The sequence below is a fragment of the Dryobates pubescens genome, chromosome 5 (genome assembly GCF_014839835.1).
Source record: "Dryobates pubescens isolate bDryPub1 chromosome 5, bDryPub1.pri, whole genome shotgun sequence".
Classification (NCBI taxonomy): domain Eukaryota; kingdom Metazoa; phylum Chordata; class Aves; order Piciformes; family Picidae; genus Dryobates; species Dryobates pubescens.
The window spans coordinates 18,146,865-18,160,945 of record NC_071616.1 but is presented as its reverse complement, the minus strand read 5'-3'; the positions used below and the strand labels follow the sequence as shown (position 1 = coordinate 18,160,945).

The following is a 14,081-nucleotide window of genomic DNA, read 5'->3' as shown; positions in this document are numbered from 1 at the left end:
GTTGCCAATACCGGAGACCCCGAAGCCACACTTTGATAAAGCTCTCCTGAAGAACTGCTTTCCTGACTGCTGAAAAGATACAAGGCTTTGAGGCTGGCTCCCTTGAGCACTTTTTACCTGTCATTACAATTTTTTGGTCTTTTGAAGACTGTCACAGGGCCAAAAACAGAAGAATCTGAGACACTGTCACATAAGGCAAACCGTGGAAGATAAAGGAACCAGAAACCCACCCAGAGGTTCCAGCAGAGCACTAACACAGGCTGCCCAGGGTGCAAACAGCCATCCCCCAACACACACAGCCACAACTTATTCCCAAGCACATATATTCCCAGGTGGCACCTTTGTATTAATACATTGCATTTTCCCATTAGTATTTCATTTCACTTTTGCCCTCCAAGATGAAAACTTCTCCCATTTGCTGCTCAATCTGAGCCACAGCTTTTTATTCCTTTGCATCCAGAAACACTGAACTGCTGCCTCTGGGAATTCTGCAAAGATGAAGAGGGCCTTTTCTCTGCTCTGATGCCACCAGTCATGCCCAGGTAGCTGCAGCACAGTACTGAATTTTAAAACCTGTCAGACAAGAGAAAGCCTATGGCTACACTGCAAGGCCTAGTGTGTCCAACATCTGCACCACCCAAAAATCCCAGAGCTAAAGCTCTCCACACAGCTGCCTATAGAGCATCCCTCTCCTCACCTGTGATCCAGGGACAGATTAGCAGAAGGGAACAACGTGGATCTTGACCATGGGATGCCCCACCCCACTCTCCTCCCTGCTCCATTTGGAGGCAACCAGCTGGATGCCGTGTTAGAGCGTTTTGCATAATCAAAATGGGAGTTAGCCTCCACAACCACAACTCAAAGGTATATTTAACTCAACTGGAAGACAAAAGAGATCAGGTCCACCACAGATTAAATTAGCTAAGCCTGCTCACGCCAGGAGCTCCCGTCATCAACCACACCTCCCACAGACTTATTCCTCCTAGCTGCACAATTTAGTGATCCAAGGAGAAGAAACAGACCTGCTCCATCAAAGCTCTGAAAAGGAAAATATACAGCAAAGAAGTGGCAGAGTGAGTCCCACAGGTTCCCAAAGCCTTGGACAGGACACAGTCTTGCAAGGGTTTGTATCACCTGTCTAGACCCTGGTGCAACGGCATGGTATGAGGTGTGGTAAGGTGCATGGTGCCACACCTCCTTCAGCCCAAAGAGAGAAGAGAATGGGGGACAATGCAGGACTCCTTCAAACCACTCCAGAGCCCAGCTCCAGTGTGTCCTCTGCACCCCAGCACAATATGGAAAAACAGTAAAGATATTTCCCTTGCAAATTTCAGAACCTTTGCTTTTGATCCGCTTCCTAAGAAAACTATCATTTTTCCTGCCTAATTTCCACAGATAACATTTCATCCCCCACCTCCTTCACTGTAGTCTCAGGCAACTCAAAGACATAGCCAAAGATGTGGTTATTTTTACATTTTTATCCCAGGAGATGGCATCTCCACAGGGCATGGCTGCCATGCCACATCAGACCACAGCACATCACCAGCTCAGCCCCTTGACAGCAGGATGAAGTCAAAGGGAGACCCTGATGATGGATATTTCTCTGTCTCACTGGCATGAAAACTCCCCAGCTTTTCAGTCAAGGGTACCACAAAAAGCAAAGCAGCTGCACGTAGGGGAGTGCCTTCCCATTTCCTCTCTTTGTAGCCCCCATCCAAGCACCAAAACCATCTGCTGGTCACTCCAGTTTGGGATTTTTCTGAGGCTTTTGCATGTGTCCTGGCACCTCACAAAGCACTTGCCTCATCTGAATCCAGGTCTTTGTGGATCCAGAACTCCCGAGATGATTCAAATTTCTCTCCACAAGGAGCAATTTGGTGCAAAGATGGCTTTCAGCCATGGAATGTCTTTAGACTAGAATGTCTTCTTAGGACTTTTACACTGGGAAAGAAAAAAAAGCAGCACTTCCACAAATAACCTAAGAGCTTCTGGTATTTAGATGCAAAGTAGTTCTTCACTGTGAGGGTGCTGAGGCACTGGAATAGACTGCCTAGAGAGGCTGTGGATGTCCCATCCCTGGAAGTGCTCAAGATCAGACTGAATGGGGCTTTGAGCACCCTGGTCTAGTGAAATGTGTCCCTGCCCATGGTAGGGTGGCTGGAATAGATGATTTTTAAGGTCCCTTCCAACCCAAAGCATTCTATGATTAGAGTGGGACAATGGGAGACTGGTTCATACACCTATTGGAGAGGGTCAAGCAGTGCAGCAAGATGGTCTCCTGCACACTGCAGAGCAACTATGTCCTTGCATGAGCACAACACTGCAATCTCACTATCAACATCTCATAACCCACCTCCAACAGAACCCACGCCCGCAGCTCGGAGCCACAGAGGCAGCCAGGAGGGCTGGGATGGGGAAACCGGGCTCCTTTCCAACATAGGTCACACAGTTCACCCAGTGTTTTCTTTCCCTCCTTCCCTTGAGATCACTCTCCCCACTGTTGTGTCATGACAAAGAAGCCACCCATTCAGGGAAGAAGACAGTACGCGGTGCACTGTTTGTGTATAGACACTTCACAAGTAAAGGCATCGTAATGAATGTTTGCACCCGAAAAGAAATTCCTCCTCCCTTCCCCCAACTACACCTCCCATAGCAGAGCACAAATCCAGCTGCTCTGCAATCTTATCTTGACACAGAAACAGTCTGGGACAGAGATATAAGGGTTCCCCGAAGGCACAGTTTATTAAAGGCATCTCTCTTTAGCCAGCTCTCTTCAAAAGCACCACGCCGATGCGCTGCTCCCAGACCGGTTTTCACCACAGCAACAGCAAGCACCACCCAAGCAGGGTCCTCAAGCCTCGCAACGCAACACATCCCCCTAGAATGCGGTGAGGTTTTCCCAAGCTGAAAAACAACCCAAGACCAAGGCTAAGGTACTTTGGGCTCACAGCTCAGAGTTACTAGGTGCTTCTGAACGCTCCCTGGTCTCGCCCCAGGGACATTACAGGGATTGGGACCAGCACATGAATGAATTAATAGGACGTTCCCTATGTATCCTGCAGCTCTGCCTCTGACCCTGCGTCAGGCACGCTACCCTGGAGGTTTGTACACCAGCAGCCAAATATACCTAATCCCAGATTTCAAGCACCAGAGCTACAAAACCACCACACAAAGAGGCAGCAGTTCTCATGCATCCTGGGGAACCTCCCCGCAACCAACGCCTCTCTGTTTATCCAACACGCGATCTTTCCACGTTCAGCTATTTTCATCCCACCCTGCTATTAATGGATGCAAAAGGCAGTTGAGTAAGGCGTAGGACAAAAATCTCATTTAGGGATCAAGACAAGCTTAATTGGTTTATAGCCAGACCTGCGCAAAGATGGGTTACTCCACAAATACAGTTGCTAATCTGCCCATTATACTCCCTAAGCTCCCACCAACAAAGAAGAAGAAAATTAAGAAGAGATGCACAAAGAAAAGCAGCATTTTGACCATGTTACTCCCAGCGAGTAACACATCAGAAGTAATGGATTCTGCAAGAACGAGAGCGCTGCTTTCATTTGAAGGAAAAGGATAATTAAGTGGTAAACAAAATAACAACAACATGATGTAATGTAGATCAAATCTGCATTTTCCACAGGCAACCCCCGTCCATTTTGGGTTCCCAAAGAGTGTTTCCAGCAGCTATTGTTTCTGCAGGCAGGCAGAAGCAGGGGAAAAGCTTATGCAGCTGAGGAGACATCATGTCACAAGTGACGGGGTAGAACGGATGGAGAACCTCGTGATTGAGAAGCAGAAGGCTGCAACCCTGGAGAGCTGAATTCACTTCCTAACCGAGTTGTAAAATAATTAAAAAGAAATAGATTACAAATCATGAGTTTCCTGTGTGATCACATCCAGATGATTTATTCCAAAACCTGGGGAAAAGCAAGGGAGGGGACGGAAGTAGAAGGAAGGGGAAGACTCAGTCCTGTGGGCTTTTAATAGGCTTGAGGTTAGACCAGCATTGGCAAGCTGTTAACATCCATCTGCGTTGGGTGTTGCGTGACCTGGAGCTGCTGCTGGGAAAGCACTGAGCATCCCACCAGCTCAGGTAAGAGACCACTGCTTCTCTGCCCAGCTGTGTGGCATGGGCTCACCAACAGTACATTCCCAACAGCAGCATCCCACAGCTTCTGTAACACAGAACTCTGAGCAAAAACAAAATCACACACAGGAAGGAAAAGGCTGTGATAATTTCCCCTCTTGGAGCTACACAAGAATTTAGAAACTAATATAAAGCTGTCTTCCAAGAGCAGCATATTATAAATTAGACAGCAACAGAATTACAGCATTGCAGAGCCAGCTACAGATGCAGCACAGGTAGAGAGGTGATGAAAGGGTTGTTTGGTTACAACCTTCTCCCCTTGTGCAATGGCAGCCCAGGACTCCAAGCTCCAGTGTAGGAGGTCTGTTTATCTTTCCAGCTCTGAGCCAGTTGGGCTCAGTTTGAAGTGTTGCACCCAAGGGAGAGCAAAGCTGCAGATCCCCTGGCAATACAGAGCCAAAAGCAAGGCCAGTACTGGAAAGGATGGCAGTTGTGTGTTATGGCAACATCCCTCAAGCTCCAGAGCATCTTTTCAAGAGCCTTTTGCAGCAGGTGGGTTTGCTGTAGGGCAGAGAACTAGAGAGGAATTTTTCCAGGACCTTCCTCAACCATGATGGGTACCTGCAAAGCCAAGGTTTGACGCAAGCAAAGGGCAGTCCAATCCCTAGCCTTGGACGAGGGCTGGTGCTGTCCCAGAAAGCTGTCATGGGAACTCCAGAGTGAACAGATTCAAACCTTTATTTTCAGCAGAGAGAAAAGCTGCAATTAGCAGCACTAAGTACAGCCCAGAGGCTGGATATGGACATCCCCATGATGTTCACTGACAAGGCAACTGTTGGGTGTGTTTTGTTTGGCCTTTTTCCTCCCTGGAAAAACAAGTACCCATTTTTCATGGGTCTTTCTCCTCCTTCCCCATGCTGTCCAAAGAGTTGATTTCCCATAGCAATAACACACATCTCAGGACACACTGTAATAGCCCTCTGCAGTAGTTGGAAGTCAGCCCACGGCATCCCCAGGGATGGGTCCTTCCTTAATTGCTCCAACATCCGATGACATACCAGGGATGCCAGACCCCAAAGATACAGTCTCTCTCTGACTCCCACCAAAAATAAGAATGCAGTCCAAAACACAAGGCAAGGAGAAGAAAATGTGAACATGAGGCAACTAAGCTAGAGCTGTGACATGCCTTATCACCAGAGTCTCACACACACCTCACCTTGTTCAGCTTCATCCCTGGTGCAAAGCAAGTAGAACTTCCTCTAATGCAATGAGTGATCCTTTGGAAATCCATCCACTGAGCATTCTGAGGTTAAAGTTCCTTTTTACTCTCTTTTTCTCATGCTGATAGCTGTCACACTATACAATGGCTTGACAAGCCAGGGAGATACTGAATTTTGCAGATCTAAGAAGTCCTGGCATGCTAAGAGAATGGCATAATTTTGTGACTACATAAACCAAATCACAGCCCATCACACATCACTGCATTTTGAACACAACTATGACCACCACTGCATCACAAATGCTGTGGGACTCTGAGTGGAAGAGCAGTATTTAAAACAGAAGTGAGAAAACAATGAGCATAGAGACTTAATTCCAGCTCCATACCCAAAACCAAACTGACTGTAGGGATTACGATATTTACCACGCTCCAAAAATTTTCCTCGACATCTTTTTGCTCCATGTGATGGGTAGAGATTTCTTGTGACTTCAGAGCCACCAGCTACTTCACATATAACCTGCCAGGCAGCACTCTCCACAGAGAATAAAAGGAGCTGCAGTTTATAAATGGATCCAAGTTGTCCACAAAAAAAAAAACACTTTGCAGGACACCTCTGAAATACCAGGTCAAGGAGGCAGCAGGTGGGCTGAGGTCTCAAAAACAATCTCCTGTACCCAGAAAGCTTTGGTAAGCAAATTACTTACATAAAATATCTGCACAGATACCCATCTGAAGCACTGGTTTTTGTAAACAAGGTTGCTCTGGAGGCACTGAGGATTAGCACAGTTCAAACAGTCCTTGGCGTGACTTACTGGAGCACCCAGGAAGAGATTTGCAAGTTCAGCTTTTCTCCTGCCTGACACTCACCCAACACCACCCAGGCTCCCAACAACCTTAACCCTGCCAGTTCCTGCACTGAGAAACAGGGATGAGAATGGAAGAAATCCCATGCTTGACCACAGGACTTGATAGAAGAAGAAAACCCAAGGTGGAATCACCACGAGATTGCTCTTCCCTCTCACAGCCGAAGGAGCTCCAACACCAGGCTGTCCATAAGCAAGCTGGGCGAGTGTCCCTCAACAAAGGCATTGCAACCAAAAGTTATGCATCGGATATGCACAGAGAGCGATGCCAAGTGAAACAGGGCAGCTGGAAATCACCATGTATCTTAAAGGCTGAACCTGATAATAAGACAGAGAGCAGCTTCTCTTCCCCACACTGGGCACATAGCTGCAGCCAAGACACTCTACTGCCTTGGGAGCAGAGGGAACAAAACCTCAGCAAAGAAACATCCTCTGAATTCGAATTCTGTGAAAGCTGAGCATGGAAAGGGTATCCACCTTCCCAGTCACATTGCCCCTGTCCTCACCTCTAGCTCAGGCAAGAAGGTGCTGCAGTTTCCAATAGCAGCAGTCTGAAGGAATAGGCACACAAAGGGAACCTGGCAGCCATGGGAGAGAAAGCTTTACACAGATTTACAGTCATTTACATCCACACAAGCAACCTTGAAGGAAACAGCTGCACCAGACCTCAGCTGCTGCAGACTCTCCAGGATGGACACAGGAGTTCACAGCTCCACTAAGCACCATTCATTTAGAAGATGGTGAGGTCAAGCAAGGAACAGGCACCCAGGGAAAAAACAAACAAACAAATAAACAAATCTCATGTCTAGGTGGATGTGTAGCTCCTGAGAGCCCCCTCAGAAAGTTCTGTACAAAAGACACACTCAGGAGTAGCAAAAGGTTAGACCCAACACAGCCTAAGCTAAATGCAACACAGCTGAGCCAGAAAACATACCAGGTGCACTGCCTCCGTGGCTGTGCCATAGCAAGAAATTCATCTCACTTTTTTGGGGGTATGAGAAGTGGTGTCCAGACTGTTCCTCCATCTCTCTGCTTCTCTGCTAGAGCTGGGGACCTGCAAGCTGCCCGTAACAGTTACCAAGCTGCTAGGACATCATCTGAGAAACATAAAGCACTGTAGGTCCTTCCACCACCCTGATCTGCTATGCTCTCTTACACCCTATACCTAAGCAACTACAGGTCCCACCCGAGAAGGATGCTCCTCTGCCTCCCCCATTCGCATGCTCCCATATTCTTTGGGTTTTAGGACATGTACCATCCTCTCCTCTGAGCTCAAGCAGTGCAAAGCAGGCTCCTGGGTGCAGCCCCAGGCCTGGTACACAGGGTTTTGTTCCCACCCAAAACCAGTGCATGCACTTTCCTGCTTTTTGATAGTCTACCCCCAAACACTCTACCTTTAAATCCCTGAGAATGCCCCACTTGCGTGAAGGATCTCCAAGGGGAAGGCAAGCTGATCTCTACTTCTGCAAAGCATCGAAGGAACCAACGCCCTGCAGAGCCTTCCCCAAAAGCTGCCAAGTTCTGTAGCTAAGTTTTGCATATTGGTGCAGAGCCCAGCTGCTGGTGTTTCATACAAACTCCCTCCAAGTCAGCCTCTGAATGGCACAATTTTCAATTGCCTTCCTCCTGCCACGGTGCCCCGGGGCAGGATCTGCCAGCAGCCCAGCCCATCATTGTGGAGAGATGGGCATGAAAGCTCCACGTGAAAGAGGAGCAGCAAGGAGGAACGAACACCTGGAGATCACACGGACGTTCTGCTCTGCTCTCCTAAGAATTGGCACAGGTCAGATGAGTCAGTTGGGTCCTTCTCTCTTTACCAACGCTTGGCTGCTGCCGAGTTGCTTTGAGCTTTGGTACAGCTACTTTCCACCCAGGGCCCTCAGTGCAAAACTGGCAACAGCCTAAATCCAGATGTTGTGAACAGAGTCACTGCATTTAGCTTCCGAAAACTGTCCATTCCAGAGGTGGGGGTAAAATCAGCAACAGCATCTCTGAAGCCAGAGCTGGATACTTCTGCGGCTCCTCCACCACACCCTCCACACTATTTCATTCACCCTCTTGTAAAAACACCCTCACGTTGCCGGAGCAGCCTGGAGAGGAGCAGGCCAGACTTCCAGGCAGTGAAGCTGCATGCACAGGGAAGACACCATTCAGGGAAGGCATGATTCAGGTAAGCAGCACGTAGCTGAAGACACATCACTATGCAGTGCTCACCCCGAGGAATGCAGAAGGCGAAACATGAAGCCACTTGTCTGGCAAGATGAATAACCCTTCAATCATCTGCCAGGCCCTGCAAGCACCAGGGAGCTCAGCGCTAGGTGTTGAGAAAGACGACGATGCCTCCAACCAGCAATGTACCACCTCTCACTAACTTTAGCACTGTGGACACACTGCTGTGTTTCTTCAGTGCTGAGTCCAAAAGGGTTAAATGAGAAAGCTCACAAAGTGAAGCAACTGGCACATCCTCCAGGAAGAGACAAGGTGTGAAGGGCAACCCTGCTCCAGGGGTTTGAGGCATTAGCACCAGTCAGCAGTGCCATGATGACGGGCTGGTGTGTGCCGTGGTGAGCGAGAACATGCCTGTCCACCAACACTGTCCCTCCAGCGGGCACGGCTACATTTTTAATACAAAGACTCTCGAGGCAATTCAGTCCATGGGGAGCAATATATTGAGTACTTCATTGAGTTGCTGTCATACTGACTCATCAATGACTGTCGCTAGGCTGGGTCACCCCATGCATTTGGTTGATTCAAGAAAAGGCCAGAAGTGACCTCCTCACCCAGGTGCTCCAAGCAGCACTTATCACTTCCATTTAGCAAATTCACAATCAACTCCCCCAAAAGGTGGGGCGTGAATGCAGGAAGAAGCATGAACAGGATGAGGTGATCAAGAGATTCATGAGAAGCACACAGAGGTTGCTCCAGACCTGGACAAGGTGTGGGACAGGATGCCCTTGGGCATGACCCCACCCAACTTCACCACAAGAGAAACACAGGCCAGATGTTCAGACAACTTCACACGTTAATTTGCTATAATTCAGGTGGTTGGTGCTCAGGCCACAGCAATCATGAAACAAAGCACTGTCAGCTCAGATCATGAAACTCTCCAGTCAACTAACCACGTCTTCATGGTGTGCCAGGCCACTTCTCTCATCTCCACCTCTTTTGCCTTTCTTCTCAGTGGCCACGAAGATTTGAAAGCTTTATGACTCACTGAGATTTTCTACGCTACATCAGAACTTCTGGTTGTTTTGGTGTATTCCAAAACATTGCAACACACCACCAGAACAGGAGATACCAATGATCTTCTTGCCCTCGCAAGGAGGGCCCCCCAGGCCAGCTCAGATTGAGGAAGCGGTGGATGGAAAGAAAAACGAAAGGCAAACAGCAAATCACAGCCAGCATCTTGCAAGGGGAGCACCCTCTATTTCTTGCATTAAATAGAAAGTTGGAAATATGTCATTAAGGGTGAGATAACTAATTTAATATGCAGAAAGCTTCTGCTGGCATATTTAAGTACTTTCTAAACTTTTCTCTCATTCCCTAGCATGGTAAACACACAGAATAAGTAAATCTATATGCCTTAGTATCTAGATTCACCGACACAGAAGTCAGGATCAGACACTGTGTATCTCTTCCCCCAGTTTACAGCTCTTGGTCCAGATCACCTCTTTTTTCAGCACAGCACTGATGTCTCTTGTGGTGCAGGAGTGAAAAGTAGACATACAATTACAGTAAAAGGGGGAGAGGAGGGAGGGCACCAATATGGACACAATTTGAATTCTACAGCATTTGGCTGTCATGGCTTGCAAATAAACATCTGTCACAGCAGGCCCATGCAAGCTTAACAGCACAGTGGTAAAACACAAGATTTTTCTTCTTCTTTTAAAAGAGTTTTATTTATATAAAAAGTATATTAAAAAAATAAAATAAAATCACAGGCTGAAGAACCATGGTTAGGTCATACTCAATTCCAGCAGAACAAGTGCATCCTGCTTCACATGGCCTCACCAGTCACTCCACAGCAGTGGCAGCTTTCTGAAGCCAAGTTGAGATATTTAATTACCAGCATCAAGTCAGAAACCAAAGCGTCCAACAAAATCCTCATTTGTGAGTGAAGCCTGCAGAAATGTCGCTGAGCAGGCTTTGGCAATCTCCACAGTTGACAGCTGGATACCCTGGCTTATCAAATGCTAGAGGAGGGGGGAAAAAAAAAAAAAGAGGAAAAAAAAGCTCTGAATACTTGCAGTGCTGAGCAAGCCTTCAAGGCAGCCTCACCAGCCTCTTGAAAAAGATCACATAAATAGGCAAGCTTTACTTATTAATACTTCAGAGATAAAAGTGGCTGTGTAGGAGTGGCTCAGTGAGTATCTGCACAGCAGGAGGATGGGCAGAAGACCACCCGCTCTGGGTGTGGGTGAGGCATCTATAAGCATTCCTAGCCGGTTTTTAACCAGTTCAGGTTACAAACGCAGCGGTACATTTGCTACCTGTGCATGTGGAGGTAAACATATCACCCAAAGACCTTCAGGCAGTGACCACCACATAAGCTGTCAATTGGGAGTGTGGAGCAAGAGAAGCCACGCTCCTGGCTGGCTGGTAAACAGTATTTGCACAGCAGCTGGCCAGGCGCTCAACAGCTCCATGTTTCCCCTTATGCTGGGTCCCTCAGCTGTGGCAATGACAGTTCGGGAAAAGAGGAGGAAGAAACCAAAAGACAGCACAGAAGACAGGGAGGTAAACATGACCCAGTTAGACCGGCTGTCACCAACTCCAGCCTATCCTCTGCAGGAGGGCTTGTCTGGAACTAGAGGAGCCGGCCACCGTGGACATTCTTTTCCTCCTCCCTCCTGCAAACAAAGGGTCAGATAAGGAGCCAGCTCAGGTCAAGACCGGTTTGACTCTGTCTCAAGCCCAGGGGAGCGGATTCAGGGCTGATTTTACACCTCACCCATCCTGTTTGACTCCCCAAGGCAGAGGCCAGGACACAGAGCTGTGTGTATACCTGGCTAGCTGGACCCAAAAACCCCGGGACAATGACAGGGGTACCACTAGCAGATCCACAAGCCAGCCGAGACCTGGCCGGAGCCAGGAAGTGTCAGTGCTTCCTGCTGTCCCAGCGTCACAGGACGTCAGGCAGCTGGAGATCGTGGACTTTGGCTTTTGCTTCCTGCTCCTGACCAAGAAGGGGCAGGTCCCAAGTTATGGCCACTGGGAGAGCATCACAAGTCACTCATTAATCAAGGAACAGCATGGTGAATGCCTGACCCACTGGGCTTGGGGGACAACACATACTGAATGAACACCAACACCCAACAGAAAAAAGTCTGGACACTGCAGGACCCATTTACTCCTGATAAGACCAAAAGCATTGGTCTAGCAGTGAACATCAATGGCTTTGGCACAGAATATTTTCAGCAAGGGAGAATAACAAGGTTGTATCGTGGTTCACCACTGTGGCCTTAATACACACACCACTCAATCTGGTATGCAGTATCAGAATCAACCTCTAGAGAGGGGAAAAAAATGAAAAAGCGTTGTTCTGCCATCCCTCCCACTGCAGCTGGGAGAAGCTGGCTCGTTGTACAATGCTGAGTGCCTGCTGTGCTTGGGCCTGGCCAAAACCACCAGGGCAGCCATGCCCATGGGCTCCCCTTACCCTGGCAAAAGGGGGCTTGGCCTCATCCTGTGGCTTCCCATGCACCTCCCATTCCTGCAGGCTCACCCCCAGTTTGGCAGCAGAAGGCCCTGTCAGTTTAAGCAGCTTTCGGCAGGAGGAGAATTATCATCCATTTTTGCTTTAAAGATGCAGAAAGACTGTTTCACACCAGCACCAACGCATGAGGCAGCACAGCTGTTCACAAGCAGTGTGGATCCCAAGAATGAGACCCCACTGTTAATACTGATGACTTTGTGCCAAGAAAACCAAGATCAGGCAGGATTCAATCACAGCCATTGCACACTAGTAGAAGTGGGTGTCAAACCTCGAGACTCACATGCAGCAAGGGCACTGTCCTTCCTCCATGCAGACCCTATGATCTGAATCTCCCTAGACTTCCAGCCTGGTGCAGTCAGTGACAGACCCAAACCCCCTGTCTGGCAGCTCTCCAGCTGGTGCCCAAGCCACAAACCCCCTTGTCTTCCACCACCAACACAGCCATAGCTGGACACCGAGACACACCAAAATCCTACTTCCACCCCAGCTCCCACATCAGAGCATGAGGCTGGAGCAGAGCAGCAAGGTATTTGACACCAGCACTGGTGGCACGGCACATACCGACGATCAGGCTGCCCCAAATTGCAGTGTCTGGGGGGAGCACAGAGACCATCCCCAAACTGGCTTTTCTCAGCGGAGGAGCCCTATCCCTGAGGCTCTCTGGGCATCCATGGGGTCTTCCCCCGACGCCTCTGGGGCCGAAGCCCGGTGTGGGAGCTGCCGCAGGGGTGGGAGCCGCCGTGCCAGAAGGAGCCGGGGCCAGAGCAACCACGGGAGGCGTTGCCATGGAGAAGGCAGCATCCCGCATCCCACGCCCGCGGCTGGGCGCCCCCAGCCCAGCGTGTCCACAGGCGGGGGCACCACTCGGGCACAGCGGCAGGGCCTCGCGTTCCTCCTTCCCACCCCGCCCAGCCAGGCCGTGAGGGGACACTCTAGGGGCCGCAGACTGGGGGGCGGGGGAGGGGATGGGGAGGTGGGCACTGCTGGTCCCCGCCGCGCCCCGCCGGATAGGACAACCCTCCGCAGCGCCCCGGAGCAAGGTGGGGCGTGGGCTCGGCTCCCGCCCTCCCCACCTTCCTCCACGGCGTGGAAACGGCAGCCCCTGAGCAGGCGAGAAGCCCCGGCTCCGCTGCCGGTGAGCCCACTCTCCCCCCACCACCACCCCGGCACGGCACGGCCCGGCCCGGCACGGCCAGCGCCCTCGGGGCACGGCAGAAAAGCAACACCCCCCTGCCCCTCGACAAAAACCCCAGCCAAGCCGAGCACAGGCTTGGCGCGGTGCACTCACCGGGAGCAGCGGGCGCAGTGCACTCCCCTCCGGCACGGCGCGGCCCCGCCGTACCTGCCGGCGCTGCGCTGCGCGGCGCGGAGCCCGCCCGGCCCCTGCCCACAATGGGCCGCGGCCGCCCCGCCCCGCCCGCGCCGGCCCGCCCCGCGCAGTGACGTCACGCCTGCCGCCGGGAGCTGTAGTGAAGCGCAAGCAGCGCCAGGGAGGCGGCGGTCCCGGTAGCCGCGTCGAGGGGGGCGGCACCGGGCGGAGGCCTTGAGCAAGGCAGGAGGCACGCTGAGGGGCTCTCGCCGGTGACTGCGCGCTCCAGAGGAGTGTCCTGGAGAGCCCAGCTGCCACCCAGAGCAGCAGTGAGTCGTAAAGTCATGGTTTAGGTTGGAAGGGACATTTAAAGGTCATCTTTTCCCCTGCAGTAAGCGGGGACATCTTCAAATGGATCAGGTTGCTAAGAGTTCCATCCACCCTGGCCCTGAACGTTGCCAGAGATGGGGGATCTACCACTTCTCTGGGCAACCTAGGACAGTGTTCCACCACCGCGGTGTAACGAAATGTATTCTTTGTAACTAATCTGAATCTCCCCTCTTTTAGTTTCAAAGCATCACCCTATCACAACAGCTCCTGCTAAAGAGTCTGTCCGCATCTTTCTGAATGGCCCCTTTAACTACTGAAAGGCACGATAAGGTCTCCCTGGAGCCTTCTCTTCTCGGGGATGAACAGCCCCAGCTATCTCAGCCTGTCCTCACAGCAGTGGGGTTCCAGCCCTTGCATCATTGTGACCTCCTCTGGACATGCTCCAACAGTCTTTCCTGTGCCGAGGACTCGACAGCCGGAAGCAGTGCTCCAGAGTGGTGTTAGAGGGCCAGACTCGCCTCCCTCCGCCTGCTGGTCACACTTCTCTGCACGCAACC

General features: G+C 50.6%; 1 protein-coding gene across 1 annotated transcript in view; it reads right to left on the bottom strand.

The window, feature by feature from the left end:
* The window catches only part of DAAM1 (dishevelled associated activator of morphogenesis 1), a 94,469-nt gene extending 81,182 nt beyond the window's left edge, over positions 1-13,287 (bottom strand). Inside the window, exon 1 of the mRNA XM_054161714.1 lies at positions 13,174-13,287. The gene's annotated coding sequence lies outside the window, so the exon portion shown is untranslated. The remainder of the gene's footprint in view (positions 1-13,173) is intronic.
* Positions 13,288-14,081: the final 794 nt, after the last annotated feature.